Genomic DNA, 27,544 nt, shown 5'->3' with positions numbered 1-27,544 from the left:
TTATAATACAGAGACAATTGCTGTTCATCTCACCTTCAGGAAGGAAGGCCATCTATTGAATAAATGTTTACTGAATGTTTGCAGCTTCAAGTGAAACAAAAATAGTTATATTTAATCCCTTTCTTAGCAGAAATGAATCAACTTATAACCTTTATCAAATTCTGAGCAGATTCAGTTTATAACCACATATAATTTACTGTCCAATAAAGGTATAAGAAGAGAGGAAAATGGTAATGTTCTAACATAGGCTAAGATCATCCTTGTGAAAGCTCAAGAGTGTTCAGACATGGTACTGCTTTTAGTAAGAAAGTATACTCGTAAGTAATTTCACACAAACTTTCACTATTTACGCGTAAGTAATTTCACATACACTTTCACTATTTGAATTTAGGGCAATTAAGATAAATACACCATCTTCAGGTCAAAACAATGATAAGCATGCAAATAAAAAATGAAAATAATTTTTAAAGCCTATAATCTAAATTCACTAAATCTTAATGTATTAAAAAACTACAATAACTTATAACCACTAAATAAATTATATATCTTCAAATTTAGAAGGAAATTTTACTCAGCAAAAAAAAATAGAAAATGTCTATTCTCAAATTTCCTTATGTTGGTTAAATTAATCACTCTCTTGATAATTTCTTCTAAAAGAGAGCACATCCAGCTGTTAAACAGATCAAATTTAATTTCTAAGTCTCATAGGTAAATAATAGACTTGAAGACATAACCTCTAAATTATTCCTATACCAAACATTCCTTGGTGTTTGGTTTATCTCTTGGGGAGAAAATTTTTTATTTTGAAAAGTTAAATTCCTTCCATTTACAGTACCACATTTCAAAGATTCTGATCATTCCTCTTTTTAGAAAGATAGTGTGATTAGAAAAAAAAAAATCTATGAAAGAAGACTTCAAACAGCCCAAGTTTTTAAGTAACTACAAGCTTTTTTTTTTGATGATTTAATTTCAATTCTTTGTTAGGCAAGGTTTCTATTTTTGGATAACCAGTGACTGGTTGGAATATTTAAAATATGAGTAAATTTTGAGTCCTTTTTTTGTATTGCATTTTAGGGTCCTTTTTGATCAGAAAGGACTCAAAATTTACTCATATTTTAAATATTCCAACCAGTCAATTTACAATTTACAAAAAAAAAAAAAAAAAGGCACCAGGAACACAGGTACACAGGATGAGACACAAATTCTTGGGTGTTTTAATTATTTTTAACTTGAGACTTTAAAAAAAATGATAAGTATAAATGAAAAACTCTTAAAAGCAATATGGGAAAAGAAGAACAATTCCCTAAATATTGAAATCTAATTTTAAAAAGAAATACCATGTCTTGATACGTAACTTAAGATGGAAGAGGGCTGAGGGAGGTGTGATAATGGAAAATTTAAGAGGGAGGTGAGAAACGACAGGGATGGGTACAACTGAACTGGGTATGGAGGATGATCAAACAACCGTTTTCCTGAGTATTCTGTGGTCAGAGTGTCGAGTTACCAAGTCAGGTTACCAGTTCTCTTGCACCTGAAGTTGCTTACAAATAAGAAAATATTTTTCAAAAAAAAAAAAAGCATTTGTGAGACTGGGTGGCAGGCATGTGCATTTCTGTCACAAGTGGCAGAAGTAAATTACAACCAGAACCAAGACACAATTTGCCCACATTTCGAAAAAACACACAGAGAAAAGTTTGGCATAACGGATTCCGTTTGCCGCAAGAGGGGGCGGGGAAAAGAAAAGAGTGATCCTATACTAAGGCACAGCCTTTGAGGCGCCGGCAAGTTGCATATTGGGTAGATCCTGACCTAGACTTCGGTGAACTTTGATGCAGGACCCCATCAGAGCCAGACAAGGGCTCCCCCATTATGAATAAAATTGTTCGGTTCCTCCGCGCCCACGGACACACAGAGCCCGTACTCTCAGCTGTTACATAAGAGTCTCTGGAATCCCTGGATGGTGTTTGTAAATAGCGCTGCCATGCGCACGGAACCCACGTGGCAAATGTTGATGTGACCGCGTGTAATCGCAAGGTGAGAAAGTGTCAACAAGCTCCAGAGAGAAACCTCCTATTTCTTTGGCCCTAAAAAAAGAGCATGTGAGTGTCAAGGAATTATTTATTAGGGAGGTTTTTTCTCTCTCCCTCCAACCCCTGCCCCGTGCAAAAAAAAAAAAAAAAAAAAAAAGAGCAGTGGGAAGAACTGGAGGACATGACCAATCTCCATCACATTTCTTTTCTTCTTTAAGTAGCTCCTGACCTAGGACATGATCAAAATTAACTGCCTGCCCAATTAAATTTAGGGCAAATTTTGTAATCTCAACAGTGAATTCTGAACGCACTTTCTACCTCCTCTCAAAACTTGTTTTTCTTATTATGAAAGATAGCATTACACAACTACTAAGACACTAAGGAGGCAAACTGTTTGCAAAGTAACAATTCTACATCCAAATAAAATTACAATATGATCCTTTCAGAGGAAAGTATCCAATAACTTCATTTGAGTGAATGGAAGTACAATTTAGTTTTCTACCTGTCTTCTTATTTTAAATTTTACCCTCACTATACTCATTGTATCTTTTACATGGGTTTGTTAACAGAAAACAATCTCTATTCCTAAAGGAGGCCAAATTCTTACCTATATTAGAGGAAATTGACAATGTCAACAACTAAGCTTTTTATTCCTACATATGAAAAGTTTCCCATAATCTTCAGGATACTTGAAACATGACAAATTATAACAATGCAAAAATACTGATGCAAATTGTCAGTAGTAAATTAAACTATTTAAAAAAAATACTGACTTCAGCAAAACCTCATGCATATATTTTAGTCATTTTAAAATACCATATCCTATATCTTCTATATGCTTGATTAAAAATGTTGTTTCAATATATTGAAATTTTAGTTCCCAAAGTTAACCAAATGTCCTTTCTAATTTTGATTTCTGGTAGAAATACATAATTATGTCATAGTTATTTTACCTTTATAAGCTATTAGTAAAATGTTTACTAGCTTTCTTTTTGGTCAATATGTTTTTCTCCAAGCTATAATGTGGTAGATAATTCAAAAATTAGAATACACCTTTGTTTTCACTTCAATTTTATATAGTATAACTTCACAGAAGGAAAAAAACACCATTTAGGTGAGTAGATTACAATAAAGATAGATGAAATCTAGAATGCAAAGTTTAGAATGTGTGCTTTCTTGCTGAACTATACCTGCTTCTCTTTTACAAAAATAATTTATGTGGTGAGTATTTTTAGGTTGGAAGATTTGTTCTTCCTTCATGCTTTTTAAAATTTTTTCCTGTTTTAATAAGAAAATAATTGACATACATCACTGTATGTTCTTCCCTCATGTTTGAAAGTATCCATTTATGGTATTTTTTTCCTTTTATTAGTTATGTTTGGCACATGAAAGTATGAATATAAAGTAAATTAATATCCAAATAACTGAATTCACTTTTTAAGAGGCTCACTCTAATTTTATGAACTATCACTGTATTTGCAGAAATGATTTCTTGTTCTGTTATGATGTAAGCAGTAAGACAAACAAAAGGCTAATAGTGATCCAAACTAATTAGTGGGAGTCCAAAAGTAATCCTTTTAATACAAAAATCATGAAAGGTTATAAAAGAACTGACAGAACTTTATAGCCAATGGCAAATATGAAAATTCTGTGACTTCAAAGTAAGAGACTTCAAACAAAAATGGGAAAAGTGCTGAAAGAACAAACATTAAAAAATAAATTAATAGGAACAAGACAGTAGGTTAGTGATGGAATCCGGGTGTGGTATCGTTGCATTATTTTTAGATTCTTGTGCTTTACTTTAGAATCCACACAGCTAATAATTAAGGTACTTTTAAAATAATAATTAAGTACTCTTGTTTCTCAATGCAGGCAGGAATGAAAAATAGGAGAAATAACTCAGAGATAGACCACATATCCTCTAGGCTTCACTATTACTATTTAAGCCTTTTTTCTTATCCATTGCTAGATTAAAAAAAAAATAAATTTGAGGAGAAATAATAAAAACTCTAAGAGTTGGGTGAAGAGTTTCCATTAAAGTGTAATCTAATCATAGAAACAATATTTAATACTCTATCAAGAAAAAGACATGATGAAGCAAGTTTTAGCAATAACTAATGAATCATGACAATTGTAATTAAAATGATCATTACTTTGTGACATCCACAAATTTAATAAATCTCAAAACTGCAAAAGTAGCAAGTGAAAGACATCAATAGTATGTATGGTACACCTTTGTGGGAGATCTACTGTCTATGTTTGATCATGGGCAAGTCTGTTCTCTTTGAAGAGAGCAGTCATTCCATCAGTAAATATCCACAGCCCACTGTTTTTCTTTTGAATATAGTGTATCTTTCATGGGCTTCTCTGATAGCTCAGTTGGTAAAGAATCTGCCTGCATTGCAAGAGACCCTGGTTCGATTCCTATATTGGGAAGATCCACTGGAAAAGGGATAGGCTACCCACTCCAGTATTCTTGGGCTTCCCTGGTGGCTCATCTGGTAAAGAATCTGCCTGCAATGTGGGAGAACTGGGTTTGATCCCTGGGTTGGGAAAATCTCCTGAAGAAGGGAAAGGCTACCCACTCCAGTATTCTGGCCTGGAGAATTCCATAGACTGTATAGTCCGTGGGGTCACAAAGAGTTTCACTTTCACTTTAGAAAAGCAAAGATGGAGTACTACACTCAAATTCAGTGAATAGCTTTTTGAATATAATAAAAATAGCATGAAAATCTACTATCAGCTGAGGTGGTTCAAAAAGTGTCACAAGAAATAAGAGATAGTAGAAGCAAATAAGCTACTCATCTCTCCCATAAGAAAGATTAGACCTGTATTCTACCTTATTGCTTTCCATAACAGTCACTGGACATGGAACAACAGACTGATTCCAAATTGGGAAAGGAGTACATCAAGGCTTATATTGTCACCCTGCTTATTTAACTTATATGCAGAGTACATCATGAGAAACATTGGGCTGGAAGAAGCACAAGCTGGAATCAAGATTGCCGGGATAAATATCAATAACCTCAGATATGCAGATGACACCACTCTTATGGCAGAAAGTGAAGAACTAGAGTCTCTTGATGAAAGTGAAAGAGGAGAGTGAAAAATTTGGCTTAAAACTCAACATTCAGAAAACTAAGATCATGGCATCCGGTCCCATCACTTCATGGGAAATAGATGGGGAAACAATGGAAGCAGTGACTTTATTTTCTGGGGCTCCAAAATCATTGTGGATGGTGACTGCAGCCATGAAATTAAAAGACGTTTGGTCCTTGAAAGAAAAGCTATGACCAACCTAGACAGCATATTAAAAAGCAGAGACACTACTTTGCCCACAAAGGTCCATCTAGTCAAAGCTATGGCTTTTCCGGTAGTCATGTATGGATGTAAGAGTTGGACTATAAAGAAAATTGAGCACCAAAGAATTGATGCTTTTGAACTGTGGTGTTGGAGAAGACTCTTGAGAGTCCCTTGGACAGAAAGGAGATCCAACCAGTCCATCCTAAAGGAAATCAGTCCTGAATATTCATTGGAAAGACTGAGGCTGAAGCGGAAACTCCAATACTTTGGCCACCTGATTCAAAGAACTGAGTCATTGGAAAAGACCCTGTTGCTGGGAAAGATTGAAGGCAGGAGGAGAAGGGGATGACAGAGGATGAGATGGTTGGATGGCATCACCAACTCACTGGACATGAGTTTGAGCAAGCTCAGGGAGTTGGTGATGGACAGGGAAGCCTGGTGTGCTGTAGTCCACGGGGTCGCAAGAGTCAGACATGACTCAGTGACCTGAACTGAACAATCACTACATCAACTTCTTGATGGGTTAAAAGGTTCTAACAAGAGTGTTTAAGTTGAACCTGGCACAAATATACAACAAACCCACGAGTAAATGCTATAATCATACTCTTAAAAGGTATCTCTGGGTCATTTCTATAGCTATTCCTTGAAAAAGAAATGACTACAGTAATTATATGAAGCCAAGACATGTCCTCATTGAGTATAACAACAGGCACACGTTATTAAAGCTGAAAGCTTCAAGATCACTGGCTCTTCCCCCGGAGCTGTTAACAGTCATGGTATCAAGGTAAGGGACCCAACTGGCATCTTTCTCAACAGGATAAAAGAGAAAGAAGTACTGCCTAAGAAGAAGAATGTTTGGTATCTAGAAGTATATAAAGTTAGAAATTAAAATGAAGCCAACCCCAAAATAATGTGTTAAAAATAATGTCCTAATTTCATAAGGGTTATTCCTAAAAATCTGAACTCATTTTACCATTAACAATCTGTAAAATTTTGTTGGTGCTTCTAAAGACTGGCTATATGTTGCAAAACATGGAGAGCCATCAATGTTCAGATTCTTTTTCCCACTTGTCCTGGCATCACAAAGACTTCTGCCAACCAGTTTCTTTTCTCAAACTGATTTCACATGTATATTGTTAATAATGCTGCTATGAATATTCAGGCACAAGTTTTTGTGTAGATAGTTGCATGCATTTTAAGTCTCCTTTTATGAATTTCCCTACATAGCCTATGTTACCGCTACATGTTTATTATTAGTGGTGATATAGTATAGTGGTTACTCCAGTATTCTTGCCTGGAAAATCCCGTGGACAGAAGAGCCTGGTGGGCTGCAATCTATGGGGTCACTAAGAGTCGGACACGACTGAGCAACTTTACTTTCACTTTTCACTTTCATGCATTGGAGAAGGAAATGGCAACCCACTCCAGTGTTCTTGCCTGGAGAATCCCAGGGACAGGGGAGCCTGGTAGACTGCCATCTATGGGGTCACAGAGACACGACTGAAGCGACTTAGCAGCAGCAGCAGCAGCAGTATAGTGGTTGAAAGACTGACTCCAGAGACAGACTGCTTAAATTCAAATCCTAACTAAGACATGTACTGGCTGTATGAACTTGGGCAAGTTATTTAATCTCACTGTGCATTAGTTTCCTCTCCAGAGATAGGGATAACACCACCACCACCTATCTCTAGAGTTGTGATAAGAATCAAATGATGTAACCTGAAATGTCATAGAACATTATAACAACTTAAAATATTTGAATAAACAAAAACCTATATTCTGATACACATTTTGATAAGGCATGGTAGCACAATCACATGATTGATGAAGTAAAACTGTGTTAAACTTCTGTTTTCAGGAGGGAAAATGTTTAAAATTATCTGATCAAATGATTAAATTATCAATGATTAAATTATCTTTGAAATGGTATATGGAATGAAATATACACATACACAGACATTCAAGTCAAATCTGAGTAAGGTTGGTAGACTACATCAATGTCAGTCTCCTGACTGGGATATTATACTATGGTTTTGCAAAATGTTACCACTGGGGAATACTGGACAGAAAGTCCATGTCCAATTATTAGTTCATTCAACGGCATGTGACTCTACAACTAGCTCAATAAAATTTTCAATTTAAAAATATAAATTTACAAAACATCATTCAACTATATGCTTATAATGGATGGCTTTTATGGGACAACTGCCATAACCTGTAGAAGTTACATTAAGGAAAAAGCAGCACCATTGCTTTCATCTCTGGTATCACCAAAGACCTTTTACTTTGCTTTTCTCTTATGTATTGAGAACAGATTACACATTTTCTAGTTAAATGACATTTTTTAGCTACTTCTACATCATTCATTGTATCTTTTCCCCCTCAGCTTTTATTTAGAGTAACTGACATATAACATTGTATAAGTGTAAAATATACAATGTAACAATTTATAATAGTTATATATTGGGAAATGACTACCACAATAAGGTTAGTTAACACATCCATGACCTCACATAGTTATGAGCAACTTTCAAATATACAATACAGTATTGCTGGCTATAGTCACCATACTATGCTTTCAACCCAGCACTTACTCATTTCATAACTGGAAGTTAGTACCCTCTGAGCACCTTCACCCCACAACAAATTCACCCCTGACCCCCAACAAATTAAACCTGGACCTAGTAGTATACCAATAGATTCTATTAGGGAATAAAAAGACATAGAACATAACTCTTTTTTTTTAATTTATTTATTTTAATTGGAGGCTAATTACTTTACAATATTGTAGTGATTTTTGCCATACATGCACATGAATCCGCAATGGGTGTACATGTGTTCCCCATCCTGAACCCCCCCTCCCACCTCCCTCCCCATCCCATCCCTCAGGGTCATCCCAGTGCACCAGCCCTGAGCACCCTGTCTCATGCATCAAACCTGGACTTGAGATCTGTTTCACATATGATAATATACATGTTTCAGTGCTATTCTCAGAACATAAATCTTTCAACAGACATAAATCTAACTTGAAAGAAGCATTTATGGTATTTTTAGTGAAGCAATAACTTCATTTTCTGTCCTAAATTGTCCTCCAAAACACTTCATCCCAATTCACTCATCTTTTTACTTAATTCTCAGATTATCCAAAGCTTGAATTCAAGTCACTTTGAGGAACAACCCTTAGTAAGTATAAAATGTTGATTTCCAAATTCTTAATACTGCAGGTAGGTTGACATTTTCACTGAATTTATTTTTATACAAAATATTCAAAATCCATCTACCATCTATCTATACTTCTTGAAACCTGGTGCACTTAACTGCATTTCATGACAAGTGGAAAAGGTATAAATGAAAGCTGATAGAATTTACTATTTTGGAATGGGCAACCAAAATCTATTTTACTGAGAAAGTATTGTATGTCTATCTTAGGATTTTTCTGCAATGCACAATTTAGGATAAGAATAATGCTGGAAATAAGCAAAGACACACAATTCTTTTTTGGCTGCTAGTCATAATGATTCAGGTGTATTGCTTTACCCTCTTCCTTTCTGAAACTCTTCTCTCCTACAACATACCAAAACAACAGATGCACTATGTAACCTTCTTAAATAATGCCACAATATTCACTGAGTTTTGGCAGTGAATCAAAATAGAAATTGGAGATCTAGACCAAGTAAATACTGTATATTTGGCAAAATCATTTGTGGTTGTGTTCTTCAACACAGTTTCCAAGATAACCACCAGCTCTACTTGGCAACCTTACTCTCCCACAGTTAAGACTCCATTTGTAAAGCTGGCTTAAGAGATATTTTCTTGCTACTGGCTCTGGTGCCATTACTACTCTTCAGAACTACTATGCAGTGATGGCCTAATAGTTGAGAAAATGTTACTTTCATGAACCAACACTGACAGCTAGCTGATCCAAAGTTTTAACCTGTCTCGGCCTAATAGTTGAGAAAACATTACTTTCATGAACCAACACTGACAGCTAGCTGATCCAAAGTTTTAACCTGTCTCCATGACTCAGAAAGATTAGAGTGGAACAGTCTACACAGTTGTTTACAAAAGAAGTCTCTTCCTAGTGAAGATGGCTAGGTAAGACTATTAAATTCTTCTAACTAACGACAACATCAACAACAAAGACAACAATTGAACTCTTGTAGTAGAAGGAATTAGGGCAAAGAAAAGCAGACTGAACACTTTCTAAATACTGGACATTCTAAAAACTGTGAAACATTTTGAGAACATTTTATGGTAATTTCTTGAGAATTCATAAGAATATACTAACTTGGATTTGGGGCAGGATGAAAAAGAAGGTGTTCTGCCAGGTGTTTCTGTGAATCATAAGAACTTCTTAATGAGTCAGCAAATAAGGAAATACATTTCAATAGTGACATCTGGCTTACAGCACTGTGTATGGGTGGAGCACTGGAGAAATTGATAGAGAAATTCTAATTCCAACAAGTGAAACCAAAACATTAACTCCAGTCTTTGTTATCTAATATAAGTCTAGTGCCCAAACAGAACTCTGGAAGTCTGTCATAACAACTCCTGGGCAGCCGCATTTCACCTGCTGGGAGTGCCGCGGACCTGCCAATGTCTATGCCCATGTGCCACTGAATCAAAATCCTATCAATTCCGTTGGCTCCTGGCATGGACCAGCACGAGGCCAGACCTAATCAGAGCCCTAAGAAGTTTGGTAAATGTGTGAATTTAAACAAGACAAGAGACTTCCCTTATTCCAAGTTAATTTCTCATTAAGCATTAGCTCAATTTTTAAACATAAGCAAAACAATATTGTAGTTTAAGAAAAACTATCTATCTTATTATTCTCCACTATGACTCCACTACAATTCAATTACCCAAAACAGGTCAAGCTGTGAAATTTTTGAAGAATCCAGGTAGCACTGACTTTCACAAATATGGTAAACAAAGAACTGAGGTTATATCTTTCATTGTAAACTATTCCATAGTAATTCAAATAATTTTTCTAATAAAAGAGAACACTTTTATTTGGATTGGTGAATAAAATGTACAGGTCCTTATAATCATTGAAGTCCCTTATACAATATTCATTAGCAGCTACTTTCAGAAAAGTCTAAATTGGATGCTGGGAAAGAACAGGCCTTCATGGTCACATTCAAAATGATTAACCAATGCAGATATTCTTATTTATCAATGTGAGCAATAAATATTATATCTATTATTAGTTGAATAGCCTGAAGACAGTATATACAACATTGGAAAAGTCCTCCCAAAATAGTTAAGATACTACTCTTGGCAAAAGGAATTATATATTTTAAATTCTGAATTGCTGGGATAATTAACCACAGTTTTCTCAACAGATAGTAAGCATTTCTGCTAAACTCTTTAAGTGTTTTCTTTATTATCTGAGGACAAATAAGAACAACCAAATGAGCTGTTTCTATTCCACAAAGATGAGTAACATGTCTCCCTTGTAATCATGCCTCTACAACGATTAAACTTAACTGCTTTCCAGAGATCAAAATGTAGAGTTACAAAGTGAATTACTAAGAACAAGTAGTTTTGGAGATGGGATTTATGGAACAATGTCCATTATTGCATTTTTTCCCCCATCCATCTTTTAATCATATACATGACTTCTAAACTTGTTTGACTTTCCAATCCTTCAGTAACACTTCTCTGTTTAATAGCATTAAAATATCAGTATTTATTATGTTGAAATGTATATTCTACTTCAAACCTATTATGAAACACACAAGCAAACAAGGAAAAGAATATAACTCCCCTCCAGTATTTCGACTTTCCATTAAAATGCAAATATAATGATTTCATTAGCCAAGCAACAATACCCACAGCCTTAAATCAAACCAAACCACAGCCAGTATCTTTCCTATATACATTTCCAACTGTCCCTAAGATAGAATCTTACTTTTATGTTGGATCATTTATTGATGAATATTTTTGGACTTGGATTTGTCATTATCTATCCCTGATTGGAGAAAGAAAAGCATGATGTATGATTTGAGATTTTAAACTGTGGCTCTATTCTACTCCCTAGACAGGCAAATACAAAAATATTTTACTAAATTTTAAACGGCTGGAAAATGACCCCTTTTCAATTCCTAAACAGTACAAGGAGGAGGAGAAAAACTCATTCAATACAATTAAAAGTATGTCATGAGGGCAACAGCCTGTACATTTCACTTGTATTTCACATTCGACCTTCCCAGCGGTCTATCCAGCCCACACTTTATTTTGCCACAGATAGAAAACTCTCCGTAGAAACTTAGCTTAGTATCGCTAGAAAAGCAGCCTCCATGAAAAAGATTCATCAAGAGACATGTATGAGTGAAGGAAGGAGAAAAAGGAGAAGAACGGGAGGAGAAAAGGGACACACAGAGAAAGGTAGAAAGATAAAAAGACCAGAGAACTGCGAAAAAGAGAAATTTGGATGAGACTGTTAGAAATCTGCTCTCTGCTTCTCCGTTTTTTCACTGGGATTGGGTTTCATTTCTTTCTGCGCCCCTGACCTTGCAGTCTTCCAACTCTCCCCTCTCCCCCCGTCCCCGCGCCCGCCCGTCTGCCCCCTCCCCCGGCCTGCGCCTGCCTTTGTGTCTGCCTGTCACTTACCGGTGAACCCGACGAAGCTGATTTGGGAGAAGCACAAAGCCAGGACACAGATTTGCTCACAAATGCTCTCACACACGTTCCCCCACGCTGGAAGGTACAGCCCATGGCAGAGCTGATGTACCTTGAGAAAAGTGGGGTTCGGGTCTTGTGTGGGGAAGCCAAGAAACTATTCTTTCCTCTCTCGGCTCCGCAGCGCTAACAAAACCCGCGGACTTCAGGGGGGGTAAGAAAAAAAAAAACAACAACACAACAACCCCCGACCGAGTGGACTCCTGTTCCACTCGCCCTGACACTCGCTGAGCGCGGCCCCCCGAAAAGGGGACACGGGGCAGGCAGAAGGGGGCGGACGCAAACGCACACTCAGATCCAGACCCCCAGCGGAGAAAAGGGTCGAAAACCACTCGCTCCGTGTGCTCCCCAGGGGTGGGTGAGGATAAACCCGGGGCTCGTCTGCCTTCCACCGAGGGAGGGGGTGGGGGAAGATTCAAGGAAAAAGTCGTGCCCCCCGACAGCTGAACTAGTTTAGAAAGGAAAGCAGAGAAAAATCACTTTCCGGAGGATAAAAGGCCGGGAAAGCGGCCGGCCGGACTCACAAAGGTAAGTTTTCTGGGTTAGGAGGGCACGAGCTTAATTAACAGGAAAGAGAGGAGAACACACAACTACAGGTTTAAAAGGGGGTGGGGGGGAATTAAAACTATATTTGTCAGCCATGTTGAAGAGGCTCCAGTAATTTGTGAAGCTTCCCTTCTTCCCTCTTGGTATTTGCGGGTGACACTGCAGGCTTTGCTCCCCAGTCCCTGTGAGCCCGAGAGAAAGCGAAGGGGAGAGGAAAGGGAGAGTTTCGCGGCATAAGAGAAGCGCTCTGACCTCGTTCTCGTCCCTCAGCCTTGCAGCAATCCAGCAGTTTGCAGTCGGGTCTCCTTTCTAACAAATCCTAAAGGGCAGCCATCTTGCTTCCTTCTGCTTCTCTACGAAAGCAGCCTAGCCTCCGCATCAATATTCATAAGGCAGTTTGACGTCTGTTCTCATCACTCGGCGGGGCTGGCGTCTCGGGGCGGCCGCGGCAAGGGGGCGGACGTGACTCGCATGCGAGCCGGGCCTGGGCGCGCGGCGCTCGCGAGGAGGAGGCGGCGGGGCCGCCCGAGCTCTGGCCGCTGCCGCCGCCGCCGCTCTCCGCCTCCTCCTCCTCCCGCTTCTCCGCCTCCTCCGCCCCGCTTCCTCCTCCTCCTCCTCCTCCTGGCCTCCTCCTCCTTCCCCTCCGCCCGGGCCTCCACCGCCGCCCCGGGGCTCTCGGCCCGGACTCCCCGGGAATTGGCTCCTCGCCCCGGAGCTCCCGGCACAAAAACCGGAGGCACCTGGGGCTGATCGAAGGGGCGCACTCTCGAGGCTGGGACTGGGGAGCCAGGGAGGGGAGCAGTGCGCCCGGAGGAGCGCGGGGGAAGGTCCGGACCCCGGGACCCTTGGACGGGTCGCCACCCAGGTGGAGGCGTGGGACTGGCGCGACGGGGGAGGTAGCGTGGGTCCCTGGCCAGGAGGGTGCGAGACCCCAGCTGAACCTTTTAAACTTTTTTTGGTATCATACCCACCGCGACCTTAGGGTAGATGCGCACCTCCCTAATCCCCAGTGCCCGCGCGCCCGCCCCGACTCCCACCTCCTGGCAGGTATCCCCGCGCACGCCCCGGAGCGCACCCACCTTCGCCCGCGCAGGCCCGCAGCCCAACCCCTGGTAGGTCCACTCGCCCCGCCTCGCCCCCGCTTTGGCATCCTCTCCCCACGGTCGTTTTAATCTCGCTCTGCAGAAGCACTCCCCAGTTTCTCAGAGGGCATGCCCTTAGTGCTTTAGGGGCCTGTAGTCTCAAGGACTCGACAAATTAGGAAATTGACCGAGGCCCGCTTCTCACCGCCCCAGCCCACCTTCTGTTTACTTTGGCCACGTGGGCTGAGAAGAAGGATTCACGCAGATCCGAGAGGACTTTCTCAACAGTGACTCCTTACTTCTCCCTAAATTCGGTCGTAAGAAATAAACCTGCAGTTTCTCGCGTAAGAGCCTCTATTTTGCAAAAATGTCCAGCCTTATAATTAAGTAACGAAGAAATCGACCCGTGAAGAACTAAACTCCGAATGACGGACTCTCGATTTTCCCTGACGTTCGGGATTCTATAATCACTCGCATCCGTTGACAGTTTTTTCTTTTCTATTGCCGAGTAGATTTGCTTCTCTTTTTAATGCTTTGTTAAAAAGAATCATCATTTATGTTGAAGATGAGATAAAGAACAAAGCCCATGTGAATCGTTATATCAGATTGATAGTTTTTGAGATTCGCCCTCTCTTAGAAGTTCTCACGTTACTGGCATTAAAATTTTAGATAGATTTTGGGGGGCACATCTGTTTTGGGATCGCTACATTGTGACCAGGCTATTCTTAAGTCAACACAAGTTATTTTGTATAGCTCACATTTTTTGTCCGTAATTTCTTTAAGAAGTTAAGGCTTTACCCAATTTTATGAGATCGGAATATTTCCTTTGAAAAGGCTTTAAAAAGGCAACTCTTTATATGTTACGTTGTTACAAAGAAGAGCGTTTAAAGTGTGTTTCAATGAAACATTGTTTATTCCACTTTGAGACAAAGTTGACTTCGACTTCTGGTTTCGAACTTGTCTAAGCAAGATCATTCGTTTCCCTAAGCATTCATGTAAAATGAATTTCCATCTTTTTTAACTGCACACGAATGTCTTTGAAGTCTTGGTAATTGCTAATGAGCTGTAAGCTGTTTAAGAGGTGCCTTGTAATTTGTTTCTCAAGTCCCAAAAATAAAGTTTCCTGAAGACTGTGACCTACCTTTGTGTCCAGCACAAAACAGCAGAATTGTGGAAAACATGGGCTTTGGAGTCAGACCTAGATGGATCTTGACTCCACCCCTTACTAAATGTGTGACCTTAAGCATGGTACTTAACTCTTTGTGTATCAGTGCCCTTATCTGTCAAGTATGAAGTGGTAGTCTCTCAGTGGTGTGCTACTCTTGGTGATTCCATGGACTGTACCCTGCCAGGCTCTTCTGTCCATGGAATTCTCCAGGTAAGAATACTGGAGTGGGTTGCCTTTCCCTTCCCCAGGGGATCTTTCCTGGGTCTCCTGCATTGCAGGAAGATTCTTTACTGTCTGAGCCACTAGGGAAGCCCATCTTAAAACAGTGTGTTGTGAGAATTAAATATGACACTAAGTGCCCAGGTAGTTATTATTAATACTATTACCGATCATAAACTCTCTCCTTCCAGGAGTTTTTCTTGCTTGACTAGAAGTATATAAGTAAATATATGTCTTCTTACATTGAATAACATGCGGCAAATATTGTACTGACATGAGTTTGATATGACTACCTGAATGCTCCCTTACTTATGTGTATGATAATTGGGGAAATGATCTGTAGGGTCACCTCTTTCTCATTTATCTTTTAAATACCTCCCTCTTTCTGTGTTGTAACAGGTGGTTCTTGTCTGTCTGGAATCACACTTGACTTGCAGTTGGTTTTGCGACAGGCCCTGAACCTTTTCTTGCCAACTTCTCTGCACCCCACCCCACCCTTAACCACCATGACATTTTGTTAATTTGAAAGAAAATTCCTTACTCCTCTTGGCTATTGTGACTTTTCAACAGCAAAAGGAAGTAAAATTCTAAGTCTACAGGTATAAAATATTTTAGTAAAATTTTGTACTGTTGATAAAAAAAAAAAAAACACACCCTCTTTCTTAACCTCTATTTCTGGGAAAGAAAAGCTAGAGTGCACATAATCAGCTGTTTACTAAATATTAGTGCACATTTGTATGAGTAATTCAGAGCCAGCTTTTATTAATTGTGTGCATTCTTGAGATTCCTCCTCTTATAGGTGTGGATAATGTGTTTTTAAAAGATAATTTGTTGTTTTAACAACAGCCAATTGTTACCAAACTCCTTACCATTTCCCCCCCTCCAACTAGAAAGACCAGCTCTGCTTCCACACAGAAAAATCCTTGCTTCCTTACCAGAGAAAAAAGACTAATAGAACAAGTTCCACGACATGCTATTCTGTGTTAGAAAATTGACTTGATTGGCCTGGGCACCTGCTGTCTAACTCAGTTGCTGGTCTCTAAGCCTCTTAGGGTGGAGGCAGCTTCCTGTCTGCTCTGTCCTTTAAAGAGCTGACAACAGCAGCTTGCTTTACAATGCAAATTTCTTGTACTAACAAAAAATAATAGGTTATTCTTACTTTCCTCCCCTCCTGCAGAATAGGAAATTTTCTTAAGGACTTGACTTTCTCTTTAACAGAGAGAAAAGAGTTGTGGTACATACTCCTTTGAAAGAATTATAGTGGTTTAACAAAAACATTAAATTATGGCCTGTTGTTTCCCATCTCCAAAAACATATTTCTGAAGCATGACATGATAAAGATTCTCTGCATGCTTAAGAGACAGTTGACCTTCAAACAGCACAGCAGTCATTGTTGTGAAGGGACTTTCTTGTTTCTTTTGTCTAGTGACATTACTGCACACCATACAAGGTATCTATTTGACATAAGTGGAATGCCAGTTAAAAAAAAAATCTCCAAGAGATGAAACATTTAGAACACTTTAAATTATTGATATACATTGTTACTAATATAAATAATCATTGTCTAAAGCCAAGGATCATAATATTATGATTCTCTTTTGTTAATGTGATTTTTACTTATTTTTTTTTCCTGACCTTGTTTCATATGGTTAATTCCTCTTTCTGTAATTTGGAAATTTTTAAAGAAATAGATACAAATGATATAATCCTAGCACTCAAACCAAATGTGTCTACTGATTTAATGGGGGTTAAAACAAGATGTCAGATGAAACTCAGAAATCTAATCTGATTAAAAAACTGCCAAAGGTGTTATAAAAAGAATATTAGGATCACTAGAGATCTCATGCAAATGCCTCTAGAAGTGTTGCCAATGTGTTCCTGACATCCATGAATTTCCTTCTCATGAATTCTGAATCTGCAATCCAGTAACTACTCTTCTTCTCATCCAAATTTGGTAACACATTTAATGCCCCACTTTCTTTGAGAGAATAATTTTTCAGCTTCAGTGATAGGCTCAGACGGTAAAGCGTCTGCCTGCAATGCAGGAGACCCGGGTTCGATTCCTGGGTCAGGAAGATCCCCTGGAGAAGGAAATGACAACCCACTCCAGTACTCTTGCCTGAAAAATTTCATGAACTGCGGCGCCTGGTAGGCTGCAGTCCATGGGGTCGCAAAGAGTCGGACGTGACTGAGCGACTTCACTTCTTCTTTTTCAGTGATAAACTTCAGTAATGAAATTTATTAGTAATTACTTCAGCACCAGTCTACATTGATATAAGATTTTTATAGTTTTAAAAGTGTTTGGGGGGACTTATCTGGTGGTACAGTGGAGGAGAATCCAACCACCAATACAGGAAACGATTCCATCACTGGTACAAGAAGATTCTACATGCCCGTGGAACAACTAAGGCCACTTGCCACAGCTACTGAGCATGCGTGTAACCGCAGGCTCTAGAGTCGGTGCTCCGCAACAAGAGAAGCCCCCGCAATAAGAAGCCCCTGCACCACAACGAAGAGTAGCTTCCTGTTCTCTACAACTAGAAATCTGCCTGCCAATGGTCCAAAGATTCCATATGCCACCGGCCAACAGTCCACTCACCACAACTACGGAGCTGGCGCTCCAGAGCCCGTGAGATGCAACTACTGAAGCCCACGCGGCTAGAGCGTGCGCTTGTACTCTGCAAGAGAAGCCACCGCAAGGAGAAGCCTGCACGCTGCACGGGACGGTAGCGCCCTCTCAGGACTAGAGAAAGCCCACACAGCAACGGAGACCCAGCACAGCCAAAAATAAAATAAATGAATAATTAATGTAAAAAACGTTTTTCATGTAAACTATCATATGCGAAACGAATCACCAGTCCAGGTTCGATGCATGATACAGTGTGCTCAGGGCTGGTGCACTGGGATGACCCAGATGGATGGGATGGGGAGGGAGGTGGGAGCGGGGGTTCAAGATGGGGAACTCATGTACACCCATGTCTGCTGCTGCTGCGTCGCTTTAGTCGTGTCCGACTCTGCACGACCCCATAGATGGCAGCCCAACAGGCTTCCCGTCCCTGGGATTCTCCAGGCAAGAACACTGGAGTGAGTTGCCATTTCCTTCTCCAATGCATGAAAGTGAAAAGTGAAAGTGAAGTCGCTCAGTCGTGTCCGACTCTAGCGACCCCATGGACTGCAGCCTACCAGGCTCCTCCATCCATGGGATTTTCTAGGCAAAGTACTGGAGTGGGGTGCCATGTCAATGTATAGTAAAACCAATACAATATTGTAAAGTTAAAAAAAAAAGTTTTTGTACACTAGTCTTTTTATGGTTAGGTACACACTAATAAAAGTTTAATATTAAAAATTATATGCCACATTCAAAATGGCCTTTAATTCCCATCTTATAAAAATGAAAAGCGAGGTTGAGTGACCTTGCCTGCAAATAAATGATCACCTCTCAAACCCAAGTTCTGTGAATCCAAGATTTGACCTTTTTCATTATACCCAAACTGTCTTCCTATCTTTTCCTGCTTGCTTTCCTCCAAAATTTTTGTACCATTACTAGTACTAACTAGTATAAAAATCTTCCCTTCAAAACTCACAGTAATTTCCCAATATTCTGTTACTTAAAAAAACAAAACTCAACATCTGCACTTACATATACCTAGCATTATATTTCTTTGTTAAATCCTGGCTATGTACCAAGCATTATGATAATTCTTTTAGATCTCTTATCTTTTCACATCAGGTAGCCAAAGTAGTGGAGCTTGATGCTGGAAAAGATTGAAGGCAGGAGAAGGGGACAACAGAAGATGAGATGGTTGGATGGCATCACTGACTCAATGGACATGAGTCTGAGCAAGCTCTGGGAGTTGGTGATGGACAGGGAGGCCTGGTGTGCTGCAGTCTATGGGGTCCCAGAATCAGACAGGACTGACTGCCTGAACTGATCTTTTAATTTAATGCTTAGAATAACCAAGTAAGGTAGGTAATAGTTTATTGAGAATTAAAAGTCAAGTAACTTGGTTGGAATTAAAGAGCTTGAACCAAAGTCCAAATCTGAATCTAGATTTGTCTGTTTCTAAAGCTCATGTCCTTGCAAGCTACATTGTGCTCTCTCCCCAGCTTACAGATACAGACATCTATGTTTAATGCCATGATAAACTTTTCACACAATTAATGCGTGTGTGTGTGTGGGGGGGGGTTGTTTTGTTGTTAGGGAGTTTTGGGATTTTTTTTGCAATAACATTAGTGTTCCGCATTCTTCCTTATAAAACAAAAACAGAAACAAAAACTCTTGTTAACCTCTATTGGTTTTGCTTGTTTGTTAGCATCATTTTCTCTCTGCCCTGTTCCTTAAGTTTCCCAATTGTATATTAGAAATTGGCATATTTGAGCTCTTTAGATCAGTGATTATATCTATGTAATAAATAAATGGAGCCACACGCCCTTGCCTACTCCCTCCACCCCTTTAATGTATGTCTTACTCCAAATTTGTCTTACTAACAAATTGTTTACAAACATAAGTTCTGCTATCTGTTTTCAATATTGGTGTGGTAAAAGGTAGTTGCACTCTTGATCTGTTCCTGATTGCCAGGGATAACTTAGGGTTCATCCCCACCAAAGAAGAAAGCTGACAGGTGGAAAGAGTGCCACCTACTGAAATTATCATAGGACATATGGATGTTTGAGGATAAAATACTCAGAATGGGATGTCACCAAATCTTTCCACTGGGGAAATGAACGAGGGTCCCCTCTGGAGCATTTGAAAAATACACATAACTAGGTTCCAGTTTTATACTACCCCAGCAGCATCTTGGAAGATTCTGATTAACATCTGGGATGGGGCTGGAGTAACAATATTTTTCAAAAGATTCACAGAAATCAGATGTACAGCTTTGCTTAAAAATCACTGGTATAGCCTAGTGTGTAAAAATATGATAAAAATGATTAATGCTTACACACAATATTAATAGTTAATAGGCACACACTGTTGTTATTCATAGAGCATCCATGACAAATAGCAAACAGTGTGTATCTTTCTGCATTCTGGTGAAGCCCTCATACCTTTGCAAAAATCCAGCAAATCTGCCTGCGACTCCCTTTCTGTATTTCAGGTTGGTTAAATCCTTCTAAGAGGGAAATGGCAACCCACTCCAGTATTCTTGCCTAGAGAATCCCGTGGATGGAGGAGCCTGGTGGGCTGCTGTCCATGGGGTCACACAGAGTCAGACACGACTGAAGCCCCTTAGCATGCATACATGCATTGGAGAAGGAAATGGCAACCCACTCCAGTCTTCTTGCCTGGAGAATCCCAGGGACAGAGGAGCCTGGTGGGCTGCCATCTATGGGGTCGCACAGAGTCAGACACAACTGAAGCGACTTAGCAGCAGCAGCAAATCCTTCTAAGTTCTCTTATAACAGGTTAAAAATAAAGACTCTCCTTTGAGAAAAAGGTAAGTAATTAGCTGCCAAAGAATGATCCCAACTATCAAGTCGTGAAAAGGAAGAAGCAGGGGAAAATGCAAATGACAGGACTGGTAGCTCGGTGCAGAGGAGAGGAAGTGGTGAAGGTTGCCTGAGTTCAACTGGTGAAGACTATTTGGGACTTTTGTTCTAATAAGAAAAATCTATTGGTTTAGTTTTATTACAGTTTTCTTTAAAAATGTAAACAAATCTTTAATACAGGCAATTAGACAGGTTGATTCTGATTTCTTTTTTTTTTTCCCCCAAAATAATAGTCAGGCTGTAGTTCATGAATATATTACAAAGCACCATGCTAACTATTAGTGCAGCTCTTCCTGAAAGGAAGAGCTTTACAGATTAAACTAATTTTAGGCCCCCATGAGTTAGATTCTTTCCTTTCTTACGATACTCTGTATGGAAAAGAAAGAAAAATTAAGAGTATCACTACTTGACATCCAGTTTTCTTCAAATATTTTAAGTGTGTTTTCATATTTTCAAGAGATGTGTGAGAAAGTGTAATGAGATCTATCTCATGCCAACTCAGAGCCTGTGGGAAGGTGAAGTAGTTTCCTGCAAAGATCTAAACCACCAACCTCTGTTTAACTTGTTTTCTTATTTTATATCTTAGAATAGAATACTATTACTATTTGGCAGAAAATCTCCTTGATCTGTCAGTAATTAGGCATGCCTCTAAGTTGAACGTGGGTTGATTGCCAAGCAATTGTTCTGCATTTCACAATGACTTTAATCCCCCAGAGAATAAATTATATTTAAGCACTGACCACAAAATAGGTGTTCTTGAAAGAGCAGTTAGAGTAGAAGGTGAAAAGAAATACACACACACGTTAAATCAGAACATCAAAAACATGCTATTTTGGACTCAGTGGGAGAAGGAGAGGGTCGGATGACTTGGGAGAATAGCATTCAAACATAAACATTACCATATGTAAAACAGATAACCAGTTCAAGTTCAATGCATGAGGCAGGGCACCCAAAACTAGTGCTCTGTGACAACCTAGAGGGATTGGTGGGGAGGGAGGTGGGAGGGGAATTCAGAATGGAGGGGACACATGTATACCTATGGCCAATTCAAATTGATGTATGGCAAAAACCATCCCAATATTGTAATTATCCTTCAATTAGAATAAATCAATCTTTAAAAAAGAGTAAAAAAATAAAAAAGAATGCTAAAGAAGCATTTGCTTGGTGGTCCCTAACATTTATTTCTCTGAAGTCTTATGATCACTGACCCTAGTTAGACTGGGTACAGAGAGAGAAGGAAGAGAGAACTGTTGGAGAATGGTATGCTTAGCATGGGGCTGGAAGATGTCAGGGGGGGGTGTAATCCTAGTGATAATATTGATGTAGTTTAATAAAAGAGACATTCCTGATTCTCCTTAAATCTTAGAACATTAATATCTACTGTCAAGAATCAAGAGTCTCTTTAAATTAAAAAAAAAAAGAAAAGAAAAAAAAAAGGGTAAAATCATAATTTTGGTGGTTAAGGCCCACTGTTAAAGGTAAAGGCCCACTGTTAGCAACTCACAAAATAGATATTCAAAAAATTTAAAAAGAGAAACTAATAAAAAGTTATTGGAAGTGTTAAACTCAATCTGATATGAGTAAATAACACTGTGTAGGTCTGTAGTTTAAACCTACCCCAAATATTTAATATGTATTCTTATTTAGTATTTATAATAATCTTTAAAATAGATGAGACATTGATGAATCCCATTTTATCTTATTTTTTAACACTAGGGAACATGTGTTCGATGTATAAGGGGATATGTCAGAAAGATTAAGTAACTTGCCCAGGGTCACACAGCAGGTGATACCTTCTCAGATTTAAGTGTTCTTCAGTACTTTTCCACAACCAAAAGGAAACATATCAACCAACTTTAATTCCTTCTTGGGAGCAGAAAAAATGTTCTGGCCAACTTGTAACATTGTATTCTATGCTGATACTACATTTGTATTCTTTGCAGGTGGTCACACAGGCAGAGCAGAAAGCTACAGTAATGGAAGCATTTACTGTGTTCAGTGTTTTCATTTGTTTATTTACTTGTTTATATTTTAATGTAGCCCAGCCAGTGTGGTAGGCATTCTGTTCACACAAATGTGCTGCTGCTGCTAAGTCGCTTCAGTCGTGTCCAGCTCTGTGTGACCAGCTCTGTGTGACCCCATAGATGGCAGCCCATCAGGCTCCCCCGTCCCTGGGATTCTCCAGGCAAGAACACTGGAGTGGGTTGCCATTTCCTTCTCCAATGCAGGAAAGTGAAAAGTGAAAGTGAAGTCGCTCAGTTGTGTCCGACTCTTCACGACCCCATGGACTACAGCCTACCAGGCTCCTCCTTCCATGGGATTTTCCAGGCAAGAGTACTGGAGTGGGTTGCCATTGTCTTCTCCCCACTCAAATGTGAGGAGATAGTTAATCTATTACCTAAAAACATTTCTTAAGTGAAAGAATAACAATTTACTCAAAGGTATGAAAGATAAAAACACTGGAGTTCTTCCTTGCAGTCTTTCCTCTCAGAGCATAGAGAAAGATTTTGGTTATAGGTGTGTGGGTGGGTGTGGGTGTGGGTTTAATGGAGCAAAGTCATTAGATAAGAAGACATAGACTTACATTTACATAAAAAGCAAATTATTTTTTTTAATTTGAAATTTATCAAAATAATTCCCCTTTTATTGAATAGAGCTATAGAGGGTGGGGTTTAGTAGATTTAAGTCAGTTACAAACTCACAGATTTTCTAATGAAACTAAAACTCAAAATGAAACTTCATACATACAATTTGGAATGAGTAAAATATTTTGCTTTAAATTATTTCATGAAAAGGCAAGTTTCATACAACTCTAGCAAATGAGAGTGCTCTCCAAGACGGCGGCTTACCAAACAAGAGCACTTCATTACATGCCATATATTTTTAGGGGGAAAGAAAAGCACTGACGTTGAATAAATTTACTGTAGAATTGTTCATTCTTGGTGACAATAATTATTTTATTTGCTGGCATATATTTCTACTTTTGGTCTTTTTAGACTTGCTGCCTGACATGGAGGGTACAGATCTGGGGATAATGCATACCATTCAAAAGCATAGCTTTGTTGACCTTAGCACTAAATTGTAGGCCCCACCTTTTGAACTGCTTTGCTCATGAAAGGGTTGTACTGTAAATGCAAAGGTTTGGAAGTAGCTTACCAGACGATTTGAAGTGATTGAAAACTAACCTAGGCAAGACGCTTTCTCAGAAATGTTTTTTTAAAAAGCTTTAGAAGTGAAGTCTTCCTAGTCTCATTTTCCATTGCCGAATGGTTAATCTGAAGTTTCTAAACTGTCATAGGTTGTGGTGGTGCCTGAGATACTGATGTGTCATTTGCGTTTCAATTTCATATTCTTGAGGGGCAGCTTAATCAGCACATGACCGTAACCAGAGTCAAATGGCACCATTATGAAGGTCTGCCCGGGAGATCCTCAGATCACAGAAGGATCAGAAGGGAATAGAAATACCATTGCAAAAACATCCATTAAAGATGTAATAATAATGACACATCTGGTCATCCTTGCTTCACACTAGTGGTGGCATTTCCCAGGCTCTGCTCTCTCAGCCTAATGCTGCAACTTAAAATTGAACATACGTGGTGACGGTTCACTGCATTATTCTCGCTTCAGTATGTTTCTTCTCTCATTCAGTGATATAAGAGTGAACAAGATGTGCTGCCTACCTGCCAAGAGCTTATTGTCAAGTGGGAAAACAGATATGTAAACTGTTGTTCAGTTGATCAGTCATGTCTGACTCTTTGTGATCCCGTGGGCTGTTGCACCCCAGGTTTCCCTGTCCTTCACCATCTCCCAGAGTTTGCTCAAACTCATGTCTGTTGAGTTGGTGATGCCATCCAACCAGCTGGTCCTCTGTTGTCCCCTTCTTCTCCTGCCTTCAATCTTTCCCAGCATCAAGGTCTTTTCCAATGAGCCTGCTCTTTGCATCAGGTGGCCAGAGTATTGAAATTTCAGCTTCAGTATCAGTCCTTCATATGAATATTCAGGGTTGATTTCTTTTAGGATTGACTGGTTTGATCTCCTTGCTGTCCAAGTGACTCTTAAGAATCTTCTCCAACGGCACAGTTCAAAGGCATCAATTCTTCAGTGCTCAGTCTTTTTTATTGTCCAGCTCTCACATCTGTACATGACTACCAGAAAAACAATAGCTTTGTCTATGTGGACCTTTGTTGGCAGAGTAATGTCTCTGCTTTTTAATACACTGTCTAGGTTTGTCATACCTTTTCTTCCAAGGAGCAAGTGTCTTTTAATTTCGGGGCCACAGTCACCATCTGCAGTGATTTTGGAGCCCAAGAAAATAAAGTCTGTCACTGTTTCCATTGTTTCCCTATCTATTTGCCATGAAGTGATGGGACCAGATGCCATGATCTTTGCTTTTGACATGTATATAGGCAATGATAGAACACTCTATGTTGTGTGCTAGAGTACAGTCAGAAGGGTGCTTACCTCATACTTGCAAGCTCAGAGCAAACGTTCCATGAAATTAACATGATACTGAGATATGAGAGCTTAAAGATGAATAGGAATTATTCAAGCCAAGTAGAAAGTCAGAGAGGACCGCTTGGTGGAGATCAAAGAATATATGAAGAATAGGGACAGGAGAGAGCATGATGCATTTGAGAGAAAAAGCACATTCCAGATGACTCGTATAGGAAGTGAGGAGGAAGAGGGTGACTGCTTAGGCTGTGGCAGCATGTGGGGACCAGCTCTTGAGTTAGTGATAGTCATGATAAGGGGTTTGGGTTGTGGCCTTAAGTGCAGTAGGAAATCAATGGTTAGTTTTAAGAGGGAGGAAAATGATCAGCTGTGGATGTTGGAAGTATATCCCTAGTAGCACTAGGGAGAGTGAATTGAGAGAACACAATAGCAGGGGCTAGGCACCCATGGGGAGACTGGGGTAGTGACTTAGGAAAAATTAGAGTGGTCTTGAATTAGAGATTAGGCAATAAGAAGGAGAGAAATGGACAGCTCCATGGGTATCACAGAGGCAGAAGAAATAGAGCCAAGTAAACTGCTTGGAAGCAAGATGTAGCAGAGGCAGGGCTCCAGAATGTCACCCGAGTTTCTGAGCTGGCCAATGGTAGTTGGTGGTCAAATTCACTGGAGACAGAGATAAGAGAAGAGGACCTGGGGGTGGGGGATGGTTGCGAGCTATGGGAGAAAAAAGAAACCAGTGATCAAAAAATCAAGTTTGAGTCACCTGAGGGACATCCATGTGGAGAGGTGCAGTAAACATTTAGGCAACTGAGCCTCAAACCTGGATTCAGACTGGAGTTAGAAATTTGCAAACCATCTGCATAAAGGTAGCAGTTGAGGAAGATACCCTTACACTCTGAGTGAGAAGAAAAGCGGAGCTCTAGCACAGAACCAGAGGGACACCCACTGTGAGGTTTGAGAGAAAGAAGAGGGACTGCCAAAGAAGGAAGCCAGAGGTGTGTGCCGTCGTGGGAGCCAAGTTAAGGACAAGCCTCATGAAGGAGGTCTGACCCGGTTAGCAACTGTCACCTGGGACAAGTAATGAGAAGTCCCTTGGATATAACAGTGAGGCATTCATTGGAATCCTTGGCAAAGTGAGTTTCAGGAGAAGAGTCCTGTGACAGAAGCCAGATTGCCTGAGGTTGAAGGATAAACAGGAAGTGAGGATGTGGAGATAGGGAGAGCCAATGTTTAAAGAAGGTTGGCTGCAGAGACGAGGAAGCAGATAGCAAAGGAGCTCAGGGGTGAGGGGTGGGGCGTGGGGTTGAGGAAAGAATGTTTTAAGATGGAAGAGACTCAGCATGTTTACTGATGGGAGAGAGCAGATTGAGGAGGGTGGTTAAAGATACAGAAAGTGAAAAAGACTTACTGAGCAAGGTCCCTGAAAGGTAGAGTCTGTTAAGACGGTATTCTGCTGTTAAACGGAGGAAGAGGATAGGCCTTGTAAAGGGGCTGAGGGAGGTGGGAATTGGTTTAAAGATGTCTTTCCATTTTTTGTGGTTCAGGTTGTGTATAGTCCATAGTTGCTGATGGGCTAAAAGAGTTCATTTCACTTCGCCTTTCCTCTACCATCTCCTTAGAGGGCTCTGTAGATTTTCTTCATAAAGTTTCATCATTGCTTTGGCGAGAAAGAGGAATGGGGTCTGTGAAATGTATTATGGATTAAAGGCTAGTGCTTGGACAAGGCTGAGGTGGTGTCTATAATATAATAAGAATTTCTGGAAATCAGAGCTTCCTTTGAAACACAAGCGTGTATTATAAAACACTCCATGGACAGAGAAGCCTGGTGGGCTACAGCCCATGCAGTCACAAAGAGTTGTGACATGACTGAGGACTCACACACACACACACACACAGGTAATAAATAAATAGTAAAGGGATCATATGCTGGCAAAAGAATCTCCATCAGGGTGATGTGCAGTGATGGCCATGGCTTCTAATCCATGCTTCCTACTATATTGACAGCTCTGAGATTCATGAAATATCATAAGAATATATACCAAATACCGATTGCTTACTAAGTACATGTTATTTTTATATTCCTATGAGAATCCTGCATGGTAGATTGCTAGTTTCAGTTTACAAAATAAGTAAAGGCTCAGAGATAAATGTTTACAATCAAAGAGCTGGTTAATGGCTCAACTAGTAGTAGAATCCAAGTTTATCTGTTTCAGCATGCGAGCACTTTGCATTAAGTAATATGATGTATCTTGCATAAATACCTAATTGAAAAATTTTCTTTTTGCCCTCAATTTCCCTCACAGTCACATGTTATGCAACTAAGACATCTTCTCTTTTAGATATTAGTGAACAATCAGCCTAGGGAAAAACTAGTATTGGTGTACAAGGAAGAGAGAGTTGGAGAAAAACAAGATCCAGACATATAGAGATTAACGAGAGAAAAAAGAACTATCTTTGTCACCGCATATTCCTTCAGCTGGCTTACTTGTTCATGCACTTTATTTATTCATTCCATGAACAATATTCTCAAGTTTACAGAAGTATTGTGTCCTCCTAGAGCTACAGTAATT

General features: G+C 39.6%; 1 protein-coding gene and 1 long non-coding RNA gene across 3 annotated transcripts in view; one reads left to right on the top strand and one right to left on the bottom strand.

Annotated features, from left to right (window-relative positions):
• The window catches only part of TET2 (tet methylcytosine dioxygenase 2), a 142,617-nt gene extending 129,508 nt beyond the window's left edge, over positions 1 to 13,109 (bottom strand). For both annotated transcript variants that reach the window (XM_055587866.1, XM_055587867.1), the window contains exon 1: positions 12,816 to 13,109. The gene's annotated coding sequence lies outside the window, so the exon portion shown is untranslated. The remainder of the gene's footprint in view (positions 1 to 12,815) is intronic.
• The window catches only part of LOC129657560 (uncharacterized), a 28,694-nt gene continuing 13,084 nt past the window's right edge, over positions 11,935 to 27,544 (top strand). Inside the window, exon 1 of the long non-coding RNA XR_008716802.1 lies at positions 11,935 to 12,545. This is a non-coding gene — a long non-coding RNA (uncharacterized LOC129657560). The remainder of the gene's footprint in view (positions 12,546 to 27,544) is intronic.

Source organism: Bubalus kerabau, chromosome 7, assembly GCF_029407905.1.
Source record: "Bubalus kerabau isolate K-KA32 ecotype Philippines breed swamp buffalo chromosome 7, PCC_UOA_SB_1v2, whole genome shotgun sequence".
NCBI lineage: Eukaryota > Metazoa > Chordata > Mammalia > Artiodactyla > Bovidae > Bubalus > Bubalus kerabau.
Note: the sequence above shows the minus strand (reverse complement) of the source record. Positions and strands in the feature narration are given on the sequence as shown.